This window comes from Lolium rigidum, chromosome 5, assembly GCF_022539505.1.
Source record: "Lolium rigidum isolate FL_2022 chromosome 5, APGP_CSIRO_Lrig_0.1, whole genome shotgun sequence".
NCBI lineage: Eukaryota > Viridiplantae > Streptophyta > Magnoliopsida > Poales > Poaceae > Lolium > Lolium rigidum.
Window position 1 is genome coordinate 219,120,373 of NC_061512.1, and position 13,025 is coordinate 219,133,397.

The 13,025-nt window shown below is 44.8% G+C and overlaps 1 long non-coding RNA gene across 4 annotated transcripts; it reads left to right on the forward strand.

Moving 5' to 3' along the window:
- The first annotated feature begins 6,952 nt into the window (after positions 1-6,952).
- LOC124654025 lies at positions 6,953-13,014 on the forward strand. 4 transcript variants are annotated; one of them, XR_006988144.1, is made up of 7 exons: positions 6,953-7,261; positions 8,276-8,393; positions 10,101-10,262; positions 10,435-10,507; positions 10,609-10,817; positions 11,897-12,002; positions 12,693-13,014. It is a non-coding gene; the product is annotated as an uncharacterized LOC124654025 (long non-coding RNA). The 4 variants fall into 4 exon arrangements; XR_006988145.1 differs by having other exon boundaries at positions 8,276-8,385; XR_006988146.1 differs by lacking the exon at positions 8,276-8,393 and having other exon boundaries at positions 11,897-12,007.
- The last annotated feature ends 11 nt before the right edge of the window (positions 13,015-13,025 follow it).

The window sequence follows — 13,025 nt, forward strand, 5'->3', positions numbered from 1 at the left end:
CTTGGCCACGATGGCAAAATCCTGCACACTGCGTTGATTCCAGTCCCAGTGTACACGCATGTGCATGGTACTGCCTCGTTCCAGAAACTATGCATACCCGTCGGCCATAACCTAGCTCGTTTGACCTAAAAGCCATATAACTCCGTGGTGATAGCTTATTTCTTGAATGTTTTTTTCCTCGCAACTGGGTCACATAAAATGAAGCCTCGTGAATGTCTCACATATTTCTGAATTTTTTGAATTAGTTGTGCTCAAAATGGGACGCATCAATGTCCGTTTCGCCGCGTCAAGCGCGGCGGTGCTACTGTTGGAAGATTCGCAGAACCGAAAAAGATGGGCAGACAAAATGACACATTCCGGAGCTAAAAATGATTTTTCCATAAAATCAGGGGTGGGGAAAAGTGGACGCTTAGTTCAAATCTGAGCCGATTCCAACGACATCAGCGGGAGATGACGGGGGATCCTACGGCTTCCCGCGGAGATAGCACGCAGGGCGGGTGTGCGAAACGTGTTGTGTAGGTTTTCTTCTATCATTGTGCACAAGTTTCCCTCAATCCTAGTTCCCGCCCTTTACCCTGGTTCGCAAAAAAACCTGATTCGGCCCTCGAAAAATGGAAAAGGGGTTTTCTGTGGCCACGATGGCAAAATCCTGCACATTACGTTGATTCTAGTCCCAGGGCACACAGATGTGCACGGTATGGCCCCATTCCGGAAAATATGCATGACCATCGGCCATAACCTAGCCCGTTTGACCTAAAAGCCATATAACTTTGTAGGTGATAGCTTATTTCTTGAATGTTTTTCCCTCGCAACTGGGTCACATAAAATGACGCCTTGTGAAGGTCTCACATATTTCTATTTTTTTTAATTAGTTGTGCTCAAAATGGGCCGCATCGACATCTTGTTTCCCCGCGTATGGCAGTGCTCCTGTTGGGAGACGCACGAAACTAAAAAATATGGGCACATAAAATGACGCGTTCTGGAGCTAATATTTTTTCAGGAAATCAAAGGTAGGGAAAAGTGAACACATAGTTCAAATCTGCCCGATTCCAACGGCGGGAGACGGGAGATGGCGGGGGACCTAGTGGGGAAGGTGTGTGGAATGTGTTGCGTAGGTGTTCTTGAATAGTTGTGCACGGCTTTCCCTCAACCCTAGTACGCGCCCCTATACATGCTTCACAAAAGAAACCCGTTTCAACACTCGGAAAATGGAAAAATGGTTTTTCATGGCCGTGATGGCAAGACCCCGCACACATCGTTGATTCTTGTCCCAGGGCACACACATGTGCGCGGTATGGCCTGTTTCCGGCAAACTATGCATGCATTTTGGCCATAACCTAGCCCGTTTGACCTAAAATCCATATAACTTCGTAGGCTCATTTTACAAATGTTTTTTGAGGAATAACTATCTTATTCCAAGTTTGAATTTTCCCTCGCAGCTAGGGCACATAAAATTATGCCCCGCGAAGGTCACACATTTTTATGATTTTTTTGAATTAGTTGTGCACAAAATGGGATACATCGAACGTATCATTACACCGTGTCGAGCGCGGCGGTGCTTTTGTTGAAAGACACGCGAAACCAGAAAAAGGATGGGCACATAAAATTACATGTTCTGAAGCTAAAAATGATTGTTCCATAAAATCAGGGGCGGGGAAAAGTGGACGCGTAGTTCAAATCTAACCCGATTCCAACGTCATCGGCGGGAGATGACAGGGGATCCTACGGCTTCCCGGAGCGCTAGCGCGCGGGGCGGGTGTGTGAAACACATTGTTGTGTAGGTGTTCTTCTATCATTGTGCACATGTTTTCCTCTACCCTGCTTTGGAAAAAAAAAACCATTTCGGCTCTCGGAAAATGGAAAAGGGGTTTTCTGTTGCCACGATGGCAAAAGCCTGCAAACGCGTTGATTCCAGTCCTAGGGCACATGCATGTGCGCGGATGGCCTCATTCCGGATACTATGCATGCTCGTTGGCCATTACCTAGCCCGTTTGACCTAAAATCCATATAACTCAGTAGGTGATAGCTTATTTCGTGAATGTTTTTCCCTCGCAAATGGGTCACATAAAATGACGCCTTGCGAATGTCTCACATTGTTCTTTCGAATTAGTTGTGGTAAAAATGGATGCATCGACGTCCCGTTTCGCCGCGTCAAGCGCGGTAGTCTCCTATTGGGGTACATGCAAAACTGAAAAAGATGGGCACATAAAATGACGCGCTTCTGAGCTAAAAATATGTTTTTCTTGAAAATCAGGGGCGGAGAAAATTGGACGCGTAGTTCAAATTCCGCCCGATTCCAACGACATTGAAGGGCGTCCAGAAATGCGTCCTCTTCTGGCTTCGCTATGGATGCCCGTCGATGAAGTTGTCTGGCCTCGATTGTCTGCTTGTTAGATGGGTGGGGCCGATCGTCGCCTTGTCAGTGCATGCATGGCCTGGTTGCGTTGTACGTTCTATCGATGTCGTCCTCAATGCATTGCCTTCGCCTCGCCGGCTGCACCATCAAGGAATGATTTTGTTTCGTTGGAAAAATACGTCTTTGTGTAGTGGCTTCGCCTTGTGGCTTGCCTCTTCTCCTCTAAAGCCAACTTACTCTCGTGGTTGGCGGCAATCCTCTCCTCCAAAGCGGCTCTTCGAGCTTCTATAGCATCCATAGCCTCTTTCTCCAAGTTTCTTGCCATCTTCCTACCTTCATTTGATTGCAACCGTGCATTTGCAATCCTTTCCATAGCCATTGCAATGTCATCATCTCCGGCCTTCTTTCCCTTCATATCTTTGGCGGTCTTCCTACCAAGCACATTCCTCCGCCCATTGTTGACCGAGTGAGGAGTGGAGCTTCTCTTCTTGCCTTCATCACTTGAATCATCATCATCGATGATTGTTGCATCACCGGTAGCATTGGCCGCCTTAGTTGCCGCATCCAACTTGCCGCGGGTCTTCCACTTTTCTTCATTCCCTATCACTTCATAGCAATGATGCAAGGTGAATGGCTTGCCAAGAATCTTGTTGCCTTTCTTGTTCTTCTTTCCCACATCCCTAAACAATCCTTGAGCCATAGAGTTCTACAAAGCAAGCAAAGGAGAATAGATGAGCTATATGAACTAGAACCGTATTCTTCACATATGAGCCATATGGTCAACATAGTAGTAGAATGTCTTACCCTATCATTCTCATTTGTGCCACTTGGATTAAGAACATCGACGTTGGCTTGCAAGCCCGCCCATTTTTGGCAATCGGTGTTGATGCCGGACCAACGGGACCGAAGTGAGCGCATGGTTCGCTCGTTCCCACTTGTGTTGTGTGTTGAAGTACTCCGTCATCCTCACCCAATATATTTCTCTTGTTTGATCGGTACCGGTTGTTGGATCCATTCCAACCGTCAACCACGTCTTGCAAAGCAATTTGTCCTCCGCTACAGTGTAGTTCGCCGACCGACCGGGATGGCGAGGTTCAATCAACCCTTCTCCTTCCTCATCGACATCCTCATATTCCTCATATCCCTCAACGTCTTCATCATGCATAAATGAAGATCCAACACTCATTGTCTCCATGAATGTCTCATCATTGACTCTACATTGCAATGAAATTCATTATTTCTCCGGCTATGTATGCATCTAAACTAAAATTTGGATGAAAAGTTGTGTCTTTTTACCTCTCCGGCATTTCATCATGCACCGTATGTGCGTCCGCGGGGTTGCCGGATGGAGGCGCCGGCGGCGTCTGGTTCATCGGTGGAGGAGGCGACGGGAGGTGGGCGCCTTCGCTTTCTTCGGCGGTGCAACGGAGGCGGCACCGATGTATGGTCGTTTGGTCGACGACGCCTTCCTCCTCGGCGCCGCCCGCGCCTAGCTGGCGGCCTGCGCGGCGGCGGCGCCTGTGTGCAGCGTCCCGCGTGGCGGAACGAAGAGCGCACGAGCAGTGGACGTTGTGTTGCCGGGGTCGGCGCCACCGCTAGGGTTTTCCGCATTGGGCGGCGGTGCTGCGGAGGCGGCGGCAGCGGCGACGTGTGGGACAGAGTAGGGAGGGGTTGCTGGGTGGTCCATCGTCGAGATTGCGCCGGCGGCCGGAGGCGAGGGATTGGGCGGTCGGGCTGCGAGGCGGAAGGGGAAGTTTCAGCGTGGGGTTCTTCGCGCGTGGTTGAGCGATGCCGCGCGCTGTAGCCGGCGCACAAAGTATAGCGCACACGATAGCACAAACCCGCCCGCGCCCAAAAAAATTTACAGCGCCGCGCCGTTTGCAGCGCCTGCTGGAGGGCCGATTTTACTCCCGCGCGCTGCAAACCGGCAGTTTTTATACCGCATGGCCTTTTTAACGCGCGTGTTGGAGATGCTCTTAGACTAGTCACAATGGGAAATATCATAGACTAATATCATACATATGATACTAGTTTATGATACACCACCTACAATGCATAGTATCATGAATTAGTATCATAGTTCCATCCTATTTAATGTTTTGTAGAATCTCAATGCAAATATGTGTATATGATGTGTTTTACACTAAAATTTCTAGTTTTACGTGATATGATACAATATCTACCTATGATAGTACTCCTACTCTCACCTCTCTCCTCATTAATTGATATATCACGTAAGATTTTTGCCTACATAGCATGCATGATAGTACCTATGATACTCCCATTGTGGCTAGTCTTAGGTTAAACCATGGACACCTTGCAAGTCATAACGCCGGAGAGGTAATTATGCACAAACCCCAGCTCCCAATTAGCGATCTGGGGAAGTCAATGCCCCCTAAAATAAGGGAGAGAATACTGTAGTAAAAAAAGAAGGGAAAATGAATGCAATTAAAGAGTTACTATGATTTGTACTGTACTACCAAATCTCTCCTCGCTGGCAAAAGAAAGACAAAACTCACGCAGAGATGATCCATCTCGTTCCCCTTCCAAAATTACCTCGCCGCAACCACCCAAATCTCCTCATTCCCGGCGCCTCCGGCAAGCCCTAGAGGCGGCGTCGACAACCTCCACCGGGTCCTGCTCCTGGCCGTCCGGCGCAATGTGGGCCCAGAGTTGGGCGCCGCAGGTCACCTCCACTCACCGCCATGGCGCCTCCATCGACCTGGGCTACCGGCGCCCCTCCGCCTCCCTCCTTCCCTGCCTCGATCCACGCCGTCTGCTTCCCTCCACTGTGCAGCTCGCTGCGGGGAGGCAAGGAGGAGGAGATGGGGGCAACTTCGTCTTCCCGGTCACCGGCCACATCCTGGACAACCTCCCCGAGGTTCGGATGCCAGCCACGACCCCGACCTGCTGCTGCGGCTGCGGGAGACCACTTCGTCCCGCTTCCGTCGGCAGCCTCCCCGAGTTTGCACCTTCCCGGTGGCGTTGAGGTCCCTCCCCTCCTCTGAACTTTATGAATTGATTTGTAATCCTGCAAAGCATTCTGCACTTGTTTAAGGGTGACTTCTTTTGAGCTCCTGCTTATGCATAAGCCGGCTTATGAAATACGGTGGAGAGAAACTGTGGTGGGAAGAAGCTCCCAAAAACTGATCCCTCCTATTCTTTTGGGCTTCTAAAATTTAGCTTACTTGATGGCTTGAGTAGTGAAATGTCTGCAATGCCCCTAAATTAGATATGTGTGTACCAAAATAAGTGAATAACAGGGGAACAAAGTGACTTTCACATCCAGCAGAGCAGTCATCCACGATTAGATAAGAAAAATTACGAGCTGTAAAGATTCTGTATAGCCTGGTCCAACAAATTGCAGTATCGATCCATATAACAAAAATTAAACAACTAGAGCTCTTCTAGTCCAGGGTCCAAAAAATGCTAGTATCGCTAACAGGGGATTTAATTGAGCATACGAACTGGAAGTACTCCATGATGCAAACCGAGGTGAGAAATTGGGAGGATTCGAGCTAGTATCGTCCGCTGCGGCGTGGTAAGCGAGCGGCCGAAGATCTCGTCATCAGCAGCAGCCCCTGCTACGGGTGTACAGACGGGCCGCAACCACCGATTGGAAACGGGGGAACGGAGGAGGAACGGCGTCTGTTGCGGGGGAGAGGCCAAGGAGCAGGGAGAAGCAGCGGCGGATGCGAGGGACCGGTGGAGCAGCGGCGTCTGCTGCAGGGGAGCGGCTGAGGAGCAGTGGAGAACCGGCGTCTGCTGGCGGGAGCTGCTGCGGCGCATGGAGGAACCCTAGCGCTACAGGTCAACGCGGGTCGATGCGGTTTGTTATCGATGCCAGGTTTGATCCTTTTTTTTAGACAACCAAACGCTATGTCTAGGGAGGGGCATTCTCATGTAAATAGAAGGGAAAAGGAGGGGCTACGCCATGTACCGATTCGGTAGTTCCACGCAGAAGCTCGGGAAACTGCCTCCGAGCAGTTTGTGAAATTGCACGCGAGTCTAGCTTCCCGGTGAAAATAAGCCACGAAGAAGCCAGAGACTTCTTTTGGGCTTTAGCTGCCCACCACCCCGAAGCCTGCCCACAAGCCCAAAAGAAGTCACCCTAAGCATCAACAGCTCAGTCATCCAAACACTCAACTTAAAGTATTGCCGTAAACATAGGTGTCCTGAAGTTGGCAGGTTGTGCATTTTAAATATGATGATTAGTTTAGGCTAAACACATATGTACCCAAACAACTTGTCTGGAAGGCCCAATAAAAAGAGGTCTTGCTGTCCTGGACCCATATGTGCTCTGTGGTTTTCTGAACAACTTTGCTATAAATTCCTGAAAGCTAAGATTTTTGTGAATCAAGTGTGTATTTCTGTAAATTAAACCCTATTCAGTAAGCTGTTAATCATTTCCTGTTAACCAGTTTGGAATCTCTTCTTTTTTAAACTGAGCCAGTTGAAAGTTGACTGATGTACACTGTAAATTACATGGGTGTGCTGTCATAGGAGCCTCACTCTCGAAATCGCAGACACTAATCATCATGTTGAGATGTTAATAATTAATTCCTCCGATCATTCATTAAATGATTTGTACAGCTAATACACCTGCAATACGCCACCGCCGGCAGGAAAGAGCATGGTGACATGACAGTCAAGCTCGCCGACGGCCGCGGCCGGAGGGAGGAGCATCGGCGGCTGCATAAGCTCATTGGCGGTGCATTTCCTGGCTGTGGGGAAGCCTGGAGGACAGGCTGCTACCCCGAGCTTTTAATTGCCATTCATGGGGACCTTCTGCCAGTGACTTCCCCAACCACCTCTCCGAGATGCTGGTGGCATTCCCAACCTCGTGCCGCTGACCACCACTATGACTTGCCGCTGCTGGCCACCTCCCCAACAAGCTACTCCTGGGTGAGCTCCTCTTCCCCTCCCGTATCCATTCTTCTTGCTAAAAATCGCTTATTTTTTCCTCTTGAGTTGATTGTTTATGTCGTAGATTGAGCTTGCAGATATGCAGAACAGAAGCCACAAATCCGTTTCACTAAATCAAAACGTGTAGTTTCACTCTGTTTATGTTTACTTATTCTTGACCCTAATGAATGAATCCACTAATCTTTTGGATATATGAGCTCAGTCGATTGGTTAATTACACAAGCCAGCTGAAGCTAGTTCGGTAGGTGGCCTGGAACATTGAGATTGCATGATTACTCAAACTTTGTGATTGCACGGGCTACTCAAAGTTGGCATATTAATTTTTTTTTTTTGAAATAGCACATGCATGGTTCATTCTAGCAGGCAAGCATAATGGCCTCCAATTAACCGATCCAGGAAATCAGCTAACTGCGCGTGTGTGTTAGTTGACCAACATACAACTGAACTTCAGGCTGGTTGTAGGCAGTACAGAAAGCCTGTATGGCAGATGAAAATCTATTTGACTCAGTTATAACTTGTCATGTGCGTAAGCAGTAGATGTATATGAAATATATGTGCTCAATATTTTTATTTTCTGCTTTTTATGCATAGGTGGCAGTACTCGATCCTATCCAAATTAATTTACTCAATGTTATCTAGATATGGATGTATATAGACGTGTTTCAGCTCTAGATACATGCGTATCTAGACAAAGTTATGTCAATTAATTTGGATTAGTGCACCTGATGTGATTTCAACTGCACTTGGTCGTTGGTGGGTATATGTACAAATAAGAAGTATTTTTGGGTATATCCTTGTGCTAATTAGTTCCTTTTGCAGTTTCTTTCTTTTCGTTGGTGTCATTTTTTAGTTTAAGTTCAACACATGGAGTAGATATATAGTCATTGCGCCTGCTGGTAACTTTTTTTTAGTAATCTAGTACTGGGTGAGCTCCCTCTTCCCCTCCTGCATGTGTTCTTCTTGCTAAAAATGCTTTCTTTCTTTTTTCTCTAGATTGAGCATACATATATGCAGTAGATGGAAATCCCTTTCAGTAAATAAAACGTGCTATGTGCATAGGATGGTCCATACTTGTACATTTTCCTGCTATGCATCTATAAGATGTAAGATGGTAAGATATGGATTTATGTTTGTATTGGGTTTCTTTAATTTGGCTGAAGATATATTGCTTTGTCAAAAGGACTAGTATGGGATGGCCTTAATGCACGTTTTAAAACCAAATCATCTTCAGTTACGAGTATCACATGTATCGATGATTTTGGAGCAATACTTGGATTTTTCTTATATGTTTCTCTAGTGACGCCGTCTTGTCCGGCCCAATCTGCTTTGATGACATTTTTTTCTTTTCGCAATGGTGAAGCCCCAGCCTCTTCATTATGTTTTTCACATGCTGTTTGCTTGTCTTGATTTGTCTCTCCTTTTCTCAATTCATCTTTTCTATGGGTTCATTCTCGCATACTTGGTTCTGCGCCAGATTTATGAATCATATTTCTTATTTTGCATTCTCATATTATGAATAATATTAATCTATATTAGAGCTTCTCGCTACTTATTTGTGTTCTTTTATAAATATTAGTTGTAGATTAGACTTCCTAGTGGTCTAGGACTAGGTGCTTAGAAAGAAAGAAATAATTATTATGGCGTTATTTTCCCTAACAGAACATTAGATAATACTTAAGAGTTCTTTCTGGGAGCAAATGAATTTATGGTTATCCCTGTACATACTTAATCTTTATCTTGCTAGGGAGAGAAATAACGAATAGTGCTTATTTATGCATTAGTATGTTTCTGATGCCAAAAAAATGATCATTTGTGCTTTTCAGAGTTGCTAATTAGCAGCTGGTATGCTCAAGAGTTCAGTTTGGTGTTTTCAACTAGAGAAATCATATTTCGGTCCTATAATCTTAACTCCGCCCCCTTTTATGTCCTAATCTAATTTGGCCTCTCAATTTAATATTTATCCAAAGGGTTAAAAATTCAAATCAGGGAGATCTCACAAATGTTTTTGAACTTCGGCACATTTACAATTAGTCAATATAACTCCTTCAATCTTGGCTAGCTTTGCTTGTTTTTGAACTACAGTACAGTAGACTAGCAGCTAAGCTACCCCCTCAGATTTTTTTTAACACTAAATAAGAATACTTGGATCACTGCCTAAACAGTAGACTTCAGTTTTCACAAAAACAGTGCCTTGCCAAAACTTGCACTAGTAGCACCAACCGATCCATCCAAGCAAAAGGGGCAACACTTCTATACAGATATGTGCGGAAAGGCAAATTAGAGCTGGCTAGAATGAAACGAGTCTAGTGCTCCTTTTTTTTTTGTTCTTTCGAAAGGAACTTGGCGAGCTAGCTCTTCCATCCATTGCACGTACGCGTGAATAAATGAGACGCCTGAGAAAGTATGCCATGGTTGATTACTACTGTACATAGTTCCCACACAAAGGCACATTAAGACACGATTGTTACTACTGTATATACTTTCAGTAGGTCCGCGTCTAAATATGTTCATGTCTTCTGATAGTTGAATAACTGGAAGAATACTGGTGTTATTTTTCATATAGTGCTTTTGTAGAGTGAAATCAGATTGAAAAAGTACTTTAACCATCACAATCATTCTGATGCTTGCCTGATTATATGCATGGATTTTATGGCTAGTATTAATTAGATTAGAGTTAGATAAATCTACTTGTTATACTATATCTTCAACGTGTTAAACTTGAAACTGTGTCCTTTTGGTTTTTGTTCTCCTAAATTGGGGATTGTATCTTGTCTGTCTAGCGAGACTAAATTTTCATCTTGTGTGTTGTGACTTCCAGGTAAAGAAGAAAAAATCAAGAAAAAAGGCATCCAGGTGCTCGGCAAATGCCCCGCAGCTATGAGTGCTAATGAACAGCTCCAGCAGGCTACAGAGGACAACGTCAATGCTGTGGTTCCCTCCGTGGTGCTAACTCATCACAGCGGTGCACCTCAGTCCTCAGGTAAGAACAATTCATTTTTCTAATCCATTTCTTCCTGAGTCGCAATCCATATATATGTTTCTCTCGGCGAGTTGAGATGGTCGACACCATGGATGGCCTAGTCCACAGAGGACGTCCCCTATGTTATGTTGCCACGTCCTCTTGATATTGTTACCTTCTGTTTTCAATGTAGAACACCAAGACGACAACTTGGAAGATTCAAAACTTGTGAAGTAGCTTTAGTTGCAGAAAACACCAAACTGAAGGTACTTACCAATTTGTATCACTGAGTCCTCACAAGCATGAACTACAACTTATCGATCTCATTAACTATTCTACTATGTCTGCCTTTTTTTCTTAATTTTAGCTGTCACTGGAGGAAGCTGTAAATTTGCCGAGCTTAGCGAAAACTATGGATCACGAGCAACAGTGGACGAAATTGGAGATCTTAGATGTGGGAACTAAAGAAAGCCTATAAGAACCCAAGCCGAACCAAGAGCCAAGAGGCACCCCTGCCCTGGCCTAGCTGACGACCCGAGGCTACAGTTGTTGTCGAGGTGCTTCTGCCACAGGGAGGTAGTAATCCTTTATTTCAAGTTGTCTTGTGTGTTTCGAGTGTTGTTTTGGCAAATCACCTAAAGGATCATATCCTGATGGAGTAGTACGTCATCCACAGTCATTTATTCACCATGTTTCTTCTCTCCTGTTCGTGTGTGGATCTCTGTTGATTTGGTTCATTTGGGTGACAGAATCCAACAGTCGAGGGTTCTTTTGTGGGCATTTAGGTAGCTAGAGGTGAAAATGTTGCATCTTTCTTGAGAGTATTATTATGGCTCAGGTTTTTCCTAGAGGTTTATGTGGCTTCTGACTGCTGTTTTTATTGTCAAAGCTAACATTTAACTGCCACTACTTCTGCAAAAGCCAAAAGGTTTCATATTTATCTGGGATTGATGAGAAATGCTTGGATTGGTGTGACCTTCTTAATGCTACTGTGTCTGTAGTACTCTTGATTTCCCTTGAACTGAAGCTTGTACTATTGCCAACTGGACGATCTGGATAAAATATTTATTAATTTAGGAAATTAGATTTGTGGCACCTCTAGAGGTTAAAACCAAGTGATTGGCCCATTTGGAATAAGCTGATATTTTTACTTGGTCTTTATGCTGTCTGTTATGCATTATGAGCTGTGCTCTGTGATAGCTTTTTAGAGGTCAAATGAATAGATATTTGTGTTTACATATCAACTTTTGTGGTATATTATGAATTGCAATGTTTTGTGCCATGGCGGCTAAATTTCATCTTTTAAGGGAAAAAACGTACACTGATTAGATATATGTGTTTACATATCAATTTTTGTGGTATAAATGTGTTTATAGACCAACTATTGTGGTAAAGAGATAGGTTTATCACCTCGTCGTCCTTTTAATTGTGGGAAACATCATCTATATTTATTGAAATGTTAAATATTGTTGTAAAGAAAATATAGCGAATAAGAAATATTAGAAATAGTTCAATAAGCATCATATATTGTGAGTCTTGCTTAATGTATTGTGCTGCCAATTCTTTGTAATATTCTGCACCAATCAATTTTCATTTACATTTCTTGCTACATCTGTTGTTTGAGTATATGAGCTAATAAGAAGCTCTGTTTGTAGGAGGTGGCACAACACCTGGTCATGGTGCTCCTAGCGGAACTCAATGCTGGGGGAGACCACTTCGTCCTGCTGCCATCCGCAACCTCCCTAAGCTTGCAGCTGTCCGGTGAGGTCCCTCTCCTCATCTGAACTTTATGAATTGATTAGTAATCCTGCCAACAGTCTGTAGTTCTGTAAGCATGAACAGCTGAATCATCCAAACATAGTCAATTCAAAGTAGCACGGTAAACATATGTATGCTGAAGTTTGGTAACTGTGCATTTTAAATATGATTAATTTTGGCTAAACACATCTGTAGCCAAAAAACTTGCTTGGAAAGCCCAATAGAAAGAGGTTTGGTGATGATCTGCGGCCATGCTGTCCTGGACTGAAGCAAAGTTTTCTCACACACACATATTAGCTCCGTGGTTTTCTGAACAAGTTTGCTAGAAAATCCTGAAACCTAAGATTTTGTGAATGAAGTTTGAAATTTGGTAAATGAAACTCTATTCAATGAGTGTCAATCATTTTCTGTTAACCTGGAATCTCTTCTTTTTTAAACAGAACCAGTATGAAGTTTACAAGTGTGCACTGTAAATTATATGGGCATATGAGAACAAAATCATTATTTTTTGAATCTCAACACTGAATTAGTGTTAGTACATTTTTTGTCAATAGTACTTGGTCGCCAGATTGGTGGATCTTTTTTGAGTTCTACACTTCCACCTTTTTCTATGCGTTTGATGCAAAATACAACTGCAAACAAATAGTTTGCAGATTTTAGTTTTCTGACAATTTGTGTTTGCATCTTGTGCAGATCACCGAACCGATCAAAGCTCAGTATGTGTTTGCGCTTGGGGGATTCATGTGTAGGAAGTGGAAGGACTACTACCCCACACTGTGGTTGTTGCCAGCCTCCCCGAGGTGCTGGTGGTGGTTGCCTGGCAGAGCTGCTGCTGCTCATCGCCTATCCCGCTGGGTACTCTTAGGAACGCCAACGCTGGTGTTGGGGCTTGGTCTGGGCGGCCCGAGCTGCGGTGTTTGGCGGCCGCGTGCGGGATGCAGTAGGAAGAGTGGGTGTCGCTAGCCTATGTGATTTTGGACTGCACCAGGTGGTGCTTCTAGACGCGCGCACCGGTGTTGCCACTAT